Here is a 15,900-nt window from a genome sequence, read left to right as displayed (position 1 = left end):
CGGCAGCGACGCCATCCGCCCCCACCCCCGGCGGATGCAGCTAGTGCTGCTACGCCAACCCAGCAGACGGGGCTATCTACCTGTGGGCAGGTGACCCCGAAGGCCTCGTCCAAGGTGCCGAGGCCTTCACGCCAAACAAAGCGCTCGGAAGAGCGCCTGTCCAGCGCCTCGCAAGAGGCGATGGACAAAACCACCAGCCACACGGCGCCACCAGCGTCTAAGGAGCGGCGAGACTGGGAACGTTTTAGAAAATCCACCCACATATCACGGGATTTTATAGATAATTTTACTATAGATCATGCTGTTTCATACTTCACCGCTTTTATCATTGACGCCACTGAAAAGTTCATTCCTCAAACAAGAGGCACTTCATCCAAAAGACGGGTCCCCTGGTGGAATGACGATTGTAGAGAGGCGATGAAGAGACAAAATAAAGCTTGGAGCAAACTACGCGAAAGTCCTACAGTAGAAAATCTAATAGAATTTAAACAGGTTAAATCGCAGGGAAGAAGGACGCGACGACTGGCAAAGAGGGCAAGTTGGCAGAGGTTTCTATCTGGTATAAATTCATATACTCAAGGATCTAAAGTATGGGATGGGCTGAAAAGGCTTAAGGGGCAAGAAATGCATCCGTTGCCCCTAGTAAACGGCGAAGCACACCGCTTCGAAGACCAAGCTGACACCCTTGGCGAACACTTCCAATATGTTTCCAGTTCTAAACATTACTCCAACGCGTTCCTAAAACACGAACAACTAGCAGAACACAAGGCTATCGACCGCAAATGCAGACATAACGAACCCTTCAACGCGTCTTTTAACATCGCCGAGTTAAGAGCCTCCCTGACTGCATGTCAGAGCTCCGCATGTGGACCGGACAGGATCATGTACGACATGATTAAACACCTTCCCAGTGATACTCAAATTACTCTGCTAACACTTATCAACGCAATATGGGCTGCGGGATACCTCCCTACCGCTTGGTAAGAAGCGTTGATCGTTCCGATTCTTAAACAGGGCAAAGACCCCACTTTAGTAACAAGTTATCGCCCAATTGCCCTCACAAGTTGTATATGCAAACTTTTTGAAAAAATGATAAACCGTCGACTTTTACACTTCCTTGAATTAAATAAATTTCTTTATCCGTATCACTGTGGTTATAGAGTAGGACGATCTACAACTGACCATCTAGTGCGCATGGAAGCAAACATTCGCCACGCCTTCGTGCATAAACAGTCCTTCTTATCCGTGTTTCTCGACATGGAAAAGGCGTACGATACAACTTGGCGCTATGGCATCCTGCGTGACCTATCGACGCTGGGGATCCGCGGCACTATGTTAAACATTATAGAAAGCTACCTGCAAAACCGTACATTCCGAGTGAAAACAGGTAATGCGCTGTCGCGTGTATTCATACAAGAAACTGGAGTACCCCAGGGAGGCGTACTGAGCTGCACGCTCTTTGTATTTAAAATGAACACGCTTCGTAAAACATTACCCCCATCTATTTTTTATTCTGTCTACGTTGGCGACATACAAGTAGGTTTCAAATCTTGCAACCTAACAGTCTGTGAGAGGCAGGTACAACAGTGCTTAAACAAAGTCTCCAAGTGGGCAGACGAAAACGGGTTCAAAGTGAACCCCAACATAAGTTCTTGCGCTCTTTTCACGAAGAAAAAAGGGCTTGCTGCAGATCCCACTGTTGAAATATATGGGCAACGAAAACCCGTAAACAAGGAACACAAATTCCTAGGCGTTATATTTGACTCCAGGCTTACATTCATCCCACACATAAAATATATTAAAGCAAAATGTATTAAAACAACGAACTTACTTAAAATCCTATCCTACACAACATGTGTAGCGACAGAAAGTGTTTATTGAATCTTTATAGGAGCCTAGTTCTATCACGACTAGACTATGGTGCCGTGGTTTATCACTCCGCCGCACCGAGCGCGCTAAAGATGTTAGACCCTGTTCATCATCTGGGTATCCGCCTCGCCACTGGCGCATTTAGAACAAGCCCCGTCGAAAGTCTATATGAAGAGTCAGACGAGTGGTCACTACATTTTCAGCAAACATACATCAGCTTCACCTACTTTCTTAAAGTGCGCTCTAACAAAGAACATCCGTGTTTCACGACAATGAACGACTTAACATCCGAAACACTTCTCCGTAACAGACCCTGCATGAGACTTCCTTTATCGCTGCGTGTAAGAGAACTTAGTGAAGAAATGGATGTCCCAATACTCGAACATCGCCTAATGGCTCCTGCTAATTTATTACCGCCCTGGTAGTGGCTGGTGATAGAATGTGACACATCCTTTGTAAAGGTCTGGAAGCACGCTCCTGAGCTTGAACTTGCCATGCATTTCCGAGAGCTTCAATCGAAGTACTCCTGCTACGAATTTTACACAGACGCGTCCAAATCCCGTGCTGGCGTATCCTACGCTGATGTTGGTCACTTTCTTTCTGAATCTGACGTGTTGAATCCCCTAACAAGTATCTTCACTGCAGAAGCCTACGCACTGTTGTCTGCAGTAAAACATATAAAGACACTGAAACTTGACAAAGCCATCATATTCACAGACTCGTTAAGTCTTGTAAAAGCACTCATTTCGTTACCAATCCTGTCTTCAATGAACTCTACACACACTTATCTAACATCTATTCATCACACAGACATGTAGTAATATGCTGGGTTCCAGGCCATAGAGGAATCGAGGGAAATGTGCTTGCTGATGAGATGGCCAAATCAGTGGCATCGCAGGGTATTCGTTCTGCTGCAGTCCCTGCCACAGACATGAAGCCTTTCCTCAGAAACAAACTGCGAAGCCATTGGCAACGCTTGTGGGACGCAGAAACGAGTAATAAGCTTCACGTAATTAAGCCTAAGTTAGGTGTCTGGCACCCAACAACGAAAACACGAAGAACAGACGTCCTGTTCTCTAGACTAAGAATAGAACACGTTCGGCACTCATAACTTTCTCCTCACCGGTAACGAGCCTCCAACCTGTGGTAGATGCGGTGACAGGCTTTCGGTCCTCCACGTCTTCCTGGAGTGCCGGGAAGCCGAAAGAGACAGGAGGAAACATTGTCCTTTTGCATACAGCCATCACGTCCCCCTGCATCCGGCCATGTTTCTTGGTGTAGAACCGCTTTTGAAGACCAAAGCAGTCCTCGCTTACTTGAAAGATGTGCTACACGTGACAAGCCCAATTATTCCGTAGTGCATTCTCTTTCCAGAGGATACATCTACGATGGTGTTCCTCGCATAGCACATGCCTCTAGGTCCTTGGCTTTCAAGAGCTCTGGTGAGGCAGATGTGCTCCAGACATTTTAGCATCTCACGTATTTTATATATTGCATAATTTTTTCTCAGTGCCTTTCAATGTTCATAGTACACTTCAATAGTCATTCCCATAATTTTATTACTCGTACATTTTATGGAATTTGCATCAACTCTTTTAGGCTCCTTTACAGCCACGACACATTAAGATCGCAGAACTCATCTGTCCACTGCGAACTCATTAACATTAGCATGGCGCTCTTTGGCCACACCTGGCCCTTGCGCCATTAAACATCATCATCATCATCGTCTTCACAGTCAAGTACTTTATCATGGATGAGAATAGGCAACGGTCTTATCAAGTAATAGATTTCAACTGCTTGCCCGCGCACTTTACAGCTGTTATTATTCATAAGCGTTGCTGGCCTGCTTTTAGCGTCCCGACGGCTTAGAGATATATTCTTGATTCGCTCATTTAACTGCGCAACTGTAAACCATTTTTTTATGAACAAGGTGCTTCACAATTAGTGACAACTCAAATGGAGCGATCCCTTCTAAAATGTCATGAGCAGCACATGGTGGCAGCCCAGACGTCACATGAAAAGACTGCAAGGCATTAAAAGCAGAGTCAAATTTCACTCCTTTTACCAAGTCATCGTAACCCTGTTCGGCCATGCTCACACAGTTATTAGCTCATCACGTGAGCGTTGTAGCCCCAGTAAATGGGGGTTGTTGAGAAAGTCCTCCTTCGTGACCTCACTGTATCAACAAAACCACCTTGATGTAGAAAAGTTTTCTGTGAAGCTACCAATTCCATGGCTTCCCAAATTGTCACCCAGGATAGCAACCAAGGCACATTTGAAGTGATCACTTCCCACAATAATTCCATTTTCTTCAAGGTCCTTAAGTTCTGCAACAACTGTCTTCATTACAGCATGGTGGCCTAGATTTATATGTGTCGACTCATAACAAATGATCACTAACTGAATATTATGTACCTTTGTGGTAAAGTGTGAAGGAAGGTTGGTAGCACTGTAATACATCCCCATAACTTTTTGCCTTTTTCTTGCCGACCCAAGAGGATTTGCCACTTCAAATGCGTCCTGGTACAAGAGCAGCTGAATAGCGCCACTGTTCTGCTGTAAGTAGGCAGACTCTTTACAGAGGGTTCCATCATTGAAGCCGGAAAGATACTGGCTGTCACAAACAGCATCCTTGTTTAATTCTTGTTTCACTGTGACATCTGCAAGCATCGCAGCCAGAGACTGCTTAATTGGCACATAATGAATACTTCGTTCATTCTTAAAGGTAATCTCGACTGGCTCTCTAATTTTAAGTTCCTTTTTATAACAGTCGTGCCGTGAATATTTACTTCGCAGCACACCACCAACTATATTAAAAGGGGTTTCTTCATTGCTTAATGCAGAGAAAATCTTGCCAGATGCTTCGTCATCTATGTTGTGTTCGTGAAGTATCTGACCAATAACATTGAGCCTGTGGTCTGCAGACAAGAAATTCATAGAATGAATTTCAGCACTGATACTGTGCACCACGGATGACGGTACAAGGTGAAATGATTCTAATTCCATTAAAAACAGGGCTGCATTTCTTGTTTGCCAAGACGGCGCACTAGAGTCTGCAGCGTCTGAAGATGCTAGATGAACAGCGGTGCAGTCATCTACACTGCTTGGTGCAGCAAAATCTTCACATTGTGCCACACTGCGCCTTGGACACAAAATGCTGCCATGACAGCGACTTACATGAGAAGTGAAAGATTTCGCGTTTGAAAACTCTCTTTTTGCAGTCAACAAAACAACATGCTGTGGCAACACCAGAAGAAATGTGTTTTTTAACATGCGTAACAACATCTTTCTTAAAGAGAAACAGGGCATCACAGAATGTATGAGGACAGCTAAATGCTTCTCCTGATGAAGTTGGAGAAGCAACATCTGGTACATGACTGCGCGAAACATGCACACGCAGCGCATTAAATGTTCTGAAATGTTTGGAGCAGCCCTTATTTATGCACGGTATGTTAGTGTTATGAATATTGGAATGAATTTTGTAGTGTCTCATATTTGTACAAGTTCAGCACTGGAGTCTAGCAAAAATGACAAAAAATCATGGTAGTAAACGAAGTTTGCAGGCAGTCTAGCTTACAAGTATGCGCCTATGAGCCAGCTGCGCTGACGATGTGACGATGTGCCGCAGACGTGCCTTGGGCGCATGTGGAGAGCTCGCCTGCGCTTTAAAGATTTCAGTTACTAATCTTAAGTGTTCTCAGAAGTAAGAAGTAGATGAAAGAAAATTCTGCAATATCAAGTGCATACCATGCTTGATGGAGTTTCAAAATTGAGTTGATATCCGTGGCCAAATATTCAGAGTTGCCACAAGGTCCACGCTGACCCTAGAAAATTTTCCAGACCTCCTGCAAACTAGAGATGATTGGTGGTTTTAGTAATCAATCATAGCCACTTGACAGTTGCGTAAGGTAACTTGCACGCTACAGGCACAAGCAGATGTTTGCCCGTGCCTTTGTTATAAACACTTAAACATTTTTATGAATGCATTAGTGCACAATGCAACGAAATATACATTTTCCTGACTGCATCCGACACCACATACACATTAAATCTTTATATTATTGCTGTGTATACCATATAAAGGATTGGGGTTACAAGACAGAATGTTTAAGTCACCACTGGGCTGGTTGTTAGACAGACTGTCATGCTTTTGAAAACACCATCACTGTCGCTCAGATCTCTGATAACTTCAAAATGGTAGGCATGGGGTGCTTTGCGGACAGAAGCGGCCAAGCTATACAAGGCAAACTCTTGCACAGCTTAACACGTTCACTGCGTAGCCCCTTATCACAGTTTTGATCTTTGTGCGTCGTGGCCCATCGGTAGGTCACCCGAGGCTTTCCGCAGGTGCGGCGTGACACACCGGTGGGGCACACTTCTGAGGCTGTTTTTTTCCGCGTGCTGAAAGATGGCTCTACTGGCATTTTCGGTCGCAGCTTGCGCGGGTTACTTCAATCATGTATGCTAGCGAAGAAAATCATCACGTGATTCACTTGGCCCGTGCACTTCTAGGAAGTTGCTTCACTAGGGCCTAATTTTATACGAATACATTGTCCATTTTCCGCTCCATTGCGCGTGACGTAAGCCTGACGGGATCATCAGACGAAATCAGGCCTCGACCAATCGCAGAAATGAAAAGCAGCAGACACCCGCGTTGACGATAGCCTTCGCCATTCGTTGCGCGCTGTGGTTCAGTATGGGCTGCCAGGTGCACCCAATAGTGAGGTCCAGTCGCCAATGATCAAATAGTCAGGTCGCTTCCCACGGACGTTTGAACGGCACGGCTACGTCATCGAACAATAATGACCTGACGTGAAGGACCAAATGGATCATAAAAACAAAATGGATAATGGATCTTTGTAGCATACGGCATCTGGAGAATTTATCGAGTTATTTATTACCTCGACTCTGCTCGCTTCATCCCCACTGAATGCGACTGAAGCGCGTTCTCAAGGATGTCCTTGAAAAGCGGCGCCCTTTCGGTCAACAAAATTTCTGCTTTATGTAACTAGAGCGCGGCCATGAGGTTCGGTCGTTCTGGTCCGAACAAGTGCCAGAAGCGCTTGTTGCTCTCGCACCCTCGATTCTTCTTTCTTTTCCTGGGCATGCACACGTTTCCACAATAAAGAATTTGCGTTTTGAAGCCGTTGCCTGCTACGTTTACTACCCACCGACCAGCTACCCTGTGTAGGGCAAAGCCACGTGACCCTGCGTTCCAGCATTCACTAAGCACCAAGACTCAAGAACAAGACCACAAAGTCGACATTTTGTTGAAATACTTCCAGAATAATTTTCGGAAGAAAAAAAAAACAGTTAAAATCACAGCATTTGCAACTAAACGTCTTACGTGCCACCAGCTCACGATGTCTAAAACGTAGCCTATGTTCAGGAGTTCTATTCGTGCAGAAGATTGAAACATGGCAAACACATAAATGGCCTTCCCGCGCAATTTGCGCAAAACGTAACAAATTTCTTCGCCATTACCCTTGCCTGCTCTGGACTTCTGCGAGCTCTCAGCGATGCGTAGCATCCAGCACATCTCCTTCGGACAGACCGTGCAGGTCCATCGGCCTTTTCCAGCGTATGGGCGCGCTTTATTCCGCGTGTCCTTTCGGTCTCAATCTGAGCTGTGGCGAAGAGTGCGCGTGCCAACTCCTCGCGGAATTCGATGATTGGCGACGTTTTACCGTCCACCATTGAACAGACAACCCATGCGTTCACAACTGCAGTTCCAACGACGAGCTCCACCGCAGCTTTCCTATACCACTTGAGCCCTTTCCGTAGGCAGGAGTAGTAGGACGTCATTTGGTCACTGTAGTCTACGCCCTTTTTCGCCACGTTGTAGTCGAAGAGTGTGCGCGGTTTCATAATCGGCTCACCCTTTCTCGTTGTTTTTTTCCGGTATCAACAAGGCTGGCGTCATGCTCAGCAACCGTTGTCATCATGAGAACGGGCCGTTTATCCAACCACTTCAGCACCTTTACGCCGTTGTGGGATTCAAGACCAACGACATCCCCTTTTTTACTGTAGCTTGCGTAACTTCTTTCGGAAGCCCCTTTCGGATCGATCGGAGAGTGCGAGTTAAAAATGTATCAGCTTTCAACAGGCGTGACGCAAGCGGCATGCTCGCGTAGAAGTTGTCGACGAAAAGTGTGCGACCACAGCCGGTGAAGCCAGCCATCAAATTTACTACTACTTCTTCGGCATGCCCTACTACAACTAGAACTGATAAAAAAACTAGAACTAGAACTAATTAAAAAAAGAAAACACTGAACAATACCCTGACAGATTTACTCCAAATGCACACTGAAGAACGAAAAGGGAGTCCTCACAAACACTGTATAGACACACTACAATGCACTGACTACAAACAATACAAACAAATCCTTGAACCAAACAACCTGTCTGCAGCTGGTCTGCATTACGAAAGCGTTTTGAGCTTTCTTTGCTGTTTCTTTTTTGACAGTTCGATGTTTAAGAGGTCTGTCTTCATTTGGACATAATTTTTAAGCAACGTGTTTGCTGCTGCCCACAGTATATTTTGATAGACATCATCAGGATGATGACCTTGAGAACAGATATCGAATCCTTCATCGTCTAATACTTCTTGTGTCAAACTAATCAGCAATTCCCTTTGATGTCAGGAAGCATGAAGCTGCACAACATTTTCTTGTGTAGTCAATTTCTCAAGAACTAGTTGCATTCGCAGCACGGCATCTATGACTACAGGCCTCGGGAACTTCAAACCACCCCGGGAGAGGTTCTCAATTATTATGTTGCGATCCAGCTCCATTTCTCTTTCCTGTGCAGTAAGGTTTTCTGCACAAGCTGTGCAAGGAATCTTTTTTAGAACTGCATGTGCACAAAATCCTGCTATGTATGTAATAGCTGGAAAGCTCGACTCCTTGCTTTTAATGTCTTCTTCTGTTATTTTTATCTCGTAGTCTTCTATGAGGCGGCTGGCATCTAATGTTTTGCTGCTAGATTTCCACATGTCTCTCATTTCAGGGAAGAGAAGCGAGTCTTGCAGCCTTAGCTTCACATTTGATCTTAGCCTAAAGGCCGAGAAGCGTCCTTCTCTTCAATCTTCGTCTTTCTAAATTTTGATCTTTCCTGTCTTCTCCTCATTTCTTTTTTACTTCCGCTCTTCCCTGCAACAAAGGTTAACCATGTGTGGTGCAATCAACCTTGGTTGTACATATTTGGTTATAGCGGAAACGTACAGTTGGCGTCCGCAGGACTTGTTTCTTTATAAGACCTGTGGCGTCCCCTTGTGGGGCTCCATGATGGGCGGCTACTGTTACTGCCGAAAAAGACATTTCCTTATGAATTATTCCTTTCCAAAACTCCCTGATCGCCCTCATAAGCGAGGGCGCAGCGAAGAAGTATTTAAATTTTTTGGCCGACACACTGAAAACTTTCCCCGCTATCAAGTCATTCCTTCTGAGAAACCTGGAAAGACAACGAGAATGATCTCGCCTTTCCTCGTTTCCAAATGTCTAACTGAAACTATTGGCCCAGGCTATAATGCATCTAGGCTAGCAAGTGGCGACCTCCTCCTAGAACTGCGTGACAAAAACCAGTACCAAAAACTAAGTAACCTAGTGTCTATTGGGGACACTCCTGTTTCAGTGACCCCACACCGCACCATGAACACCATCCGTGGTGTGATCTCTGAAGACGACTTAATCAACCTGACCGAGGCTGAACTTTTGCAAGAGTGGAAGGATCAAAATATCATCAACGTAAAACGAATTAAAATCAGGCGCGACGGTAAAGAAATCGATACTAAACACCTAATTCTTACATTTGGCTCCAGTGTACTGACCAGGCGCCAGCTAACATTGTCGTACCGTTTAAGAGACGCTGCAAGCGTGACGCCCTTCTTCAAAAGGCGAAAAAAAAACGGCTTACCATGAATGACATTGGCCACTCCTCAAATGAGCCCATTTTTCTGAACGAACGTTTGTGCCCACCATTGAAGCGGCTCCTGGGCATGGTCATTGAGAAAAAGAGAGCGTCAAACTTGAACTTCGTTAGATTAGCAACATGAGCTTGTTGGTTTTCCATCCTGATGTTAGCGCAAAATGTAGACGAGAGGCGAGACAGCGCTTGTGGTGTCGTCTTCTCGTCTCGTCTCTTGTCTACATTTTGCGCTGTTAACGCCAGGTTGAAGATCGTGGGGGTCAAAATGGTGATATTCTCGCGCGTAAAGTTGAACATAAAAGACTCCCGAGTTGTCCGAGTGAGATGTGCACGGGACATCGATATGATTCAGTAAGCCTACATAACTGCATTCTTTGTTCGGTTCACAAAGCAATGGCCGTTCCACCCGATGACGTAAATAAAAAACTTATGTTGGAAAATATTAAAGGATTCACATGTTTCCACATCAGTGTTGTGGGGTTCCCCTCCCGTACTCTTGGGACAAAGGAGCGACAACACAGTAGTGCAAACGATCACAAGGGCATTTATTGCACCTTTCCTAGATCAATGCCTGCTAGCCGAGTCGCTAACCGCAAAACATGCCGATGGGCGCGCGGCAAATCTAGAAGTCCGACTCACCGCGACCGCATGACGAGCGAATACGTTCGCCCCATGCTGGATCCCAACGCCTGGCCGTGCGCGCGTACTGTCACGCGAACGGTGGCGCGTTCACACGAGGCCTCACGAGACGGTCTCGCAGAGCCATGGATCGGTGCGCGCGCGGGACGTCCGCGCTGTTCGCCGATCCGCCGGGAAAGCGATACCTTTCTCCTTTTCGCTCCCAAATAACCCTGCCGGAGGTGGCGTTAGCAGCGCAACACTCACGCCATCTCTCGTGCTGCGCCTCAACCACTCCGACTGCTGCGGGCGCCAGGCCACGCTGCGAAGCCGCACTGCCGAAGACAGGAGCTATGCGGGAAAACAAGATATCAGGGGACGCGTGAGAGTCACGCATCCCCGCAATGTAAGGTCGGTACAAAACAAAGAAGATGAGTTAGGTATTCTGTTTAACAGTTTCAATTTTATGTTTTACTTCATATTTCTAACCGAAACATGGCTTACCTCAGAATGTGACACTCCAAAACATGAAAATTACGGCAGCTTTTCGGAAAGCAGAAATAACCAAAATGGTGGTGGGGTGCTTATATATGTGCAGTGTCAGATCCGGTTTAATGGAAAACTTTTCGTTAATGACGGATGACGTAGAGAGTCTTGTTGTCCGGTCCAATGATCGAATGTTTGCCGTCATGTACGTACCGCCCGCCTGATGGGAATTCACTCAATTTTTCGCCTACCTTGAAGATCTGTTTATGTGCGTAAATCAAAACGGACTGACACATGTCCTTGGCGATTTTCATATTAACATGTGGATACATCCACCCCGCGGCACGCGTTCCAGACGCTTTTAGATTGGAATGGTCTCTACTGCACGATTAATGTGCACAAGCACATTAATCGGTCTATTCATTACCAATTTTGCACCGCATGATAAAATAGGTGGTGTTCTCCCCTCCCATATTAGCGATCACTTGGCTATATTCCTGCTTATTAGGTCACCGCACCAGAGAATTGGCACACAGCTTTCAGATAATCGGAAAATCCAAAACATTAATCGAATCACGCTTGAGAAATTTCGCTCTGAGCTAAAAAGCATAGCTTGGGGCAGTATATATCACACAGATACAGCTGATGAAGCGTGTGATACATTCTTATGTCTGGTAAAAGAAGCCTACCATGAGTCTTTTCCTTTCATTAACTTTGGATTTCGAACTTCTGCTTTAAATTGATAAAAAATAAAAAATAAATTTTTAGACATTTTTGTCCACGAGAAGCCCTAATGACTGGGAACAATTTAGACAGCATAGCAAGAATACAACCGCCTGCTTTCGTAACGCGAAAAGGGAATACTTATTTACCTTTTTTTTCAATTTGGCATATAATGGAAAGGCAGATGCGGTATGGACAAGAATAAATTAATTGTTGAATCATTCACCTGCAGTTCAAAGTGCTCTAGAGATAAGCATAAATGGTTTGGTTTTGAAGGGCGGGAAATTGGCTGAAGCTTTCGATGATTTTTTTGTCAATCTAGTGAACACTTCGCACTATCCTGAGGCTGTTAATCAAATACATAATAATAAAAATAGCCTATATCTGAACCCTACGAGTGTGAATGAGGTTATAACGACATTTAACCTGCTTAAATATATCAATGTCTGGGATGTGGATAACGTACAATCAAAACCTGTTAAGTACACAATTGATATAATTGCAGCACCACTCGCACATATCTATAACCGAGCGATGACTACTGGCAATTTCTCCAAACGGATGCAGCTCTCTAAGGTAATTGTTATTCGCAAAGGAGGAAAAAAAAACACGTTTCTAACTATCGCCCCATTTCCATTCTTCCAGTGGTCTCATAAGCGCTACAAAAAATAATACATTGTAGAATCGAAAATTTCGCCTCTAACTTCCATTTAATCACTAACGCTCAGTACGGCTTTCGTAAGAGCAGATCAGCAGAACTTGCTTTATGAAACCAAAGGTAATAACTTTAAAAGCTTTTGAAGAGAAAGAATTTATAGCTGGTGTACATATTGATTTTTGAAAAGCCTTCCATCGCCTGAACCACATAACATTGCTAAAAAAACTCGAGCTGTATGGAATAAGAGGCACACCCCTACAACTTCTAAGCTCTTACCTAAAATTTCGTAAGCACGCTGCAGTGATAGGTGATTCCCTCTCCTCAGAAGGGGACGAAGGGAGCATCCTTGGTCTTCTTCGGTTTCACTTTTACGTTAAGGACATAATTAAGATAACCACGAAACCGACATTTGTTATTTATGCGGATGGCACGGTACTACTGTTCCGAAACTCTAACACTACGACACTTCACCTCGATATAAACGATTGCCTTGACAAATTGCACTCCTAGAGCAAGTTAAATTCATCGCAGATAACCGTCAACAAAACAAAGGCAATTCTCTTTTCACCCAAACAATCACGTGTTGTGCTAGAAGGTAATATTCTTTTCGATAATGAGATTGTAGAAGTTGTTGACTCCGTTAACGCTTTTGGTGTCCATTTTCATAAAAACATGTCCTGGGATCTGCATATCATTCACGTTATTACCCGTATAGCAAAACCTGTTGGTATTTTAGCAAGTTTCGATTCTTTTTACCGCAACAGGTTAAACAAAAAATTTACAATGCTCTTTTCCTTTCTCATCTTCATTATTGTGGCCGTGTCTGGGGGAAAACCACAACAACGAACTTAAATCGCATACTCGTACTCCGAAAGAAAGCTCTTAGACATATACCCAATGCAGATAACCAGGCTCATACTAAACAACTTTTCAACAACGATTTAATTTAGTTTCTACTCGCAATCTTCGCTCATCTGGCGATAAGATATGAACAAAGCCTCAACAATCCTGGAAATTTATTAGCTTCCCTTGCAGATCTGACCAATTGGATGCCGGTATATCACACTCGTATCACGAAACCTTGGCAAATACCATTTTCGCGAACATTGTATGGGGAGCAAATGCTTCGCTGTTCTCTTCCTATGCTAATAAATTATGTACACAAATAGGCACTAACGATAGAAAATAGTAGTAGAGGAAGACTTCGCACATTTCTTGTACATGCCGAATAATATCTTCAAAATAAGTTTACGATGTACTTATATGTTGGTAAGATTATGTTTCTTCTCATTTGTACGCCTGTGTTATTGTGCACTAGTTATTAACTTGTTCTGAAGTATACTTGATTCTGTTGTTTGGATGCTTAATTGTCACCTTCGCTGTGTCTTGTAAAAGGGGGCCCGAACCCTCGTCCAGCGGACTAGGTTCCACTTTTCTTTCGGGACTCCTTCCAAATGTTCTTTGGAAAAAGGAAAGATGATTTGACGCTGTCTGTGCAAAGTTTTGCAATCAGCTTCCTTGAGAGTAACGACAAACTAGACGCCCTTCAATGTGGTTTCAGAGGGGGAAGGCCGACAATAGACCACCTTACTTTACTGTCTCTTGTAGTAGTCCTGAACATGAAATATTTTATTTCTGAAGACCGAAGGCTTGACGCAGGATTTTCAATCTCTCATAGTGCATTTTGCGCCATTCTTCAAGAAGTGCATGTCGCTCAACCTGCCTTTGAGCTCTGCGATTTTATTTCTCAGTATCTCTGGCTGTTTTACGACACTCCCCCTCTTCATTAGTAGCCCTTATTTTAGGAAAAGAAAACAGCTTCATGTGTCGCAACCGTGCAGTGCTTGCATTCGGTTTTACATTAGCATTTGGTGACTGCCTTTCATTTTTCTCAATGCTCTCTGCATTTGGTAAGACTAGTGTTGGGGATTGCTGTGAGTCCTGGAAAATAACCCCCGAAGCATCTCTTTGCACATCTGGTTCAATGATATCATGAATAATTTCTATTTTGCGAATTTCTTGATCAAATGACATAGGGCTCGGGGATGCCCCGTATCTGTTGTTGTCTTAGGCAGCCTTGCCACGTCTGATCAGTCTTGTGCCGGTTCTCACATTGCTCTGCCGTTTTCTTGATACCAAGTACAGCTCCAACATCCATGGAGATTTCCTTGAAAGCCTGGTTTTCTGTTTTTAAATTTCTTGAACGGGTCAATCTGCGGGAAGTACTTTTAGTAGTACTCTAGCAGCATCTTTGTCTGTCCCTCGGTCGACTAAGCAGCTGGAATGAACATACAGCCGCGGCCACGTCTGTGTAGAGCGCGCGAGCAGACGGCCTTGCTCTGCGGAGCGACACCATGGGGCAGTTGTGGGATCTGACGCACTGTGCCCAGGAGCATGCGCGGCCTAATAGACATGCAGAACTACATTGCACGAGTGGCAACGTTGAAACGGGCAGTTGTTTAACCGAATATGTACTTTTCATCAGGGCGCTCTCGGTATAGCCGTGCCAAAAGATTACGCGTTTCAGCTGATAACACGCACCCGACTCTATCGCTCTTTGGGACATTGTGCGCCCCATAATAGCAATTGCGCGTCACTCATCCGCTGTGAGTCGGGGAGCCATTGCGAATAAATTCTGCGAAAAGGTTTGACTTGTATGTCTAATATAGGCAGCACGCTTGCGATGTTGTCATTTCATTGGCCGATAACATTATCTGGGATTGGTGAAGACAGTTTTTCATATCAAGTGCCCTGACAGAATCGCACATGCTATCACTCACGTGCGCAATTCCCTTGTCATCGCGCGTAGTAAGATGGCGCCCTCGGGTAATGCGCACAACCGGCAAAACACGCGCGCTTAGCAACATAATTTCTGTTTTAAAGCAGCGTGCGCCGACCTGCATGTCTATTAGGCCGCGCATGCTCCTGGGCACAGTGCGTCAGATCCCGCAACTGCCGCACGGTGTCGCCCTGCAGAGCAAGGCCGTCTGCTCGCGCGCTCTACACAGGCGTGGCCGCGGCTGTACATCTTAGACAGTGAGCGGAAACTGAGGCGCTCACCACCACCTCCTCTCCTAATGCCCGATGGTCTGGCCTGAGCATGTGCCTTCCCGTCACTTGGTACTGGTGCAATGGTCGACGAGCTTCTATGCAGAATTGCCTGTGTACCACCCATAAAGATGACAGAACAGTAAATGTAGGGCTTCAGAAAAAAGTAATACTTGCCACTCCCAGCTCCAATCCACGATCACCAGCCTCCTTGCAGCCTCCATCACTTACTGGTATTTGCACATTGGCAGCCGAATTGGTACGAATAGCTGGAAATGTTTTCGCACGTGATCGAAAGGTATTCATTCACTCATATAGCGTAAAATAGGCCCCTAAGCAGCGAGATAATTTATGCTTACACACATTGTTATAAGTTTGGATATCAGTAGAATGCTCGTACAACGGGCATAGATGGAGTTTAGTGAATTGCATTGGCTGTATGAAATATTGCACAAATCATCAATAATAGAGAAACACTTGCGACGCATAATATTTCCCATGTGCGTAATGCATAAAGTTGCTTGAAAACAACCATCAAAGCTTCATTGTCTCACCTGGCATGCTGATCTCTG

General features: G+C 44.9%; 1 pseudogene; it reads right to left on the bottom strand.

Annotated features, from left to right (window-relative positions):
- Nucleotides 1-8,290: 8,290 nt before the first annotated feature.
- On the bottom strand, nt 8,291-8,872 carry LOC135917234 (uncharacterized; annotated as a pseudogene).
- Between the last annotated feature and the right edge of the window lie 7,028 nt (nt 8,873-15,900).

The sequence above is a fragment of the Dermacentor albipictus genome, chromosome 7, assembly GCF_038994185.2.
Source record: "Dermacentor albipictus isolate Rhodes 1998 colony chromosome 7, USDA_Dalb.pri_finalv2, whole genome shotgun sequence".
NCBI classification, from domain to species: domain Eukaryota; kingdom Metazoa; phylum Arthropoda; class Arachnida; order Ixodida; family Ixodidae; genus Dermacentor; species Dermacentor albipictus.
This window is presented reverse-complemented; position numbering and strand designations above follow the sequence as displayed.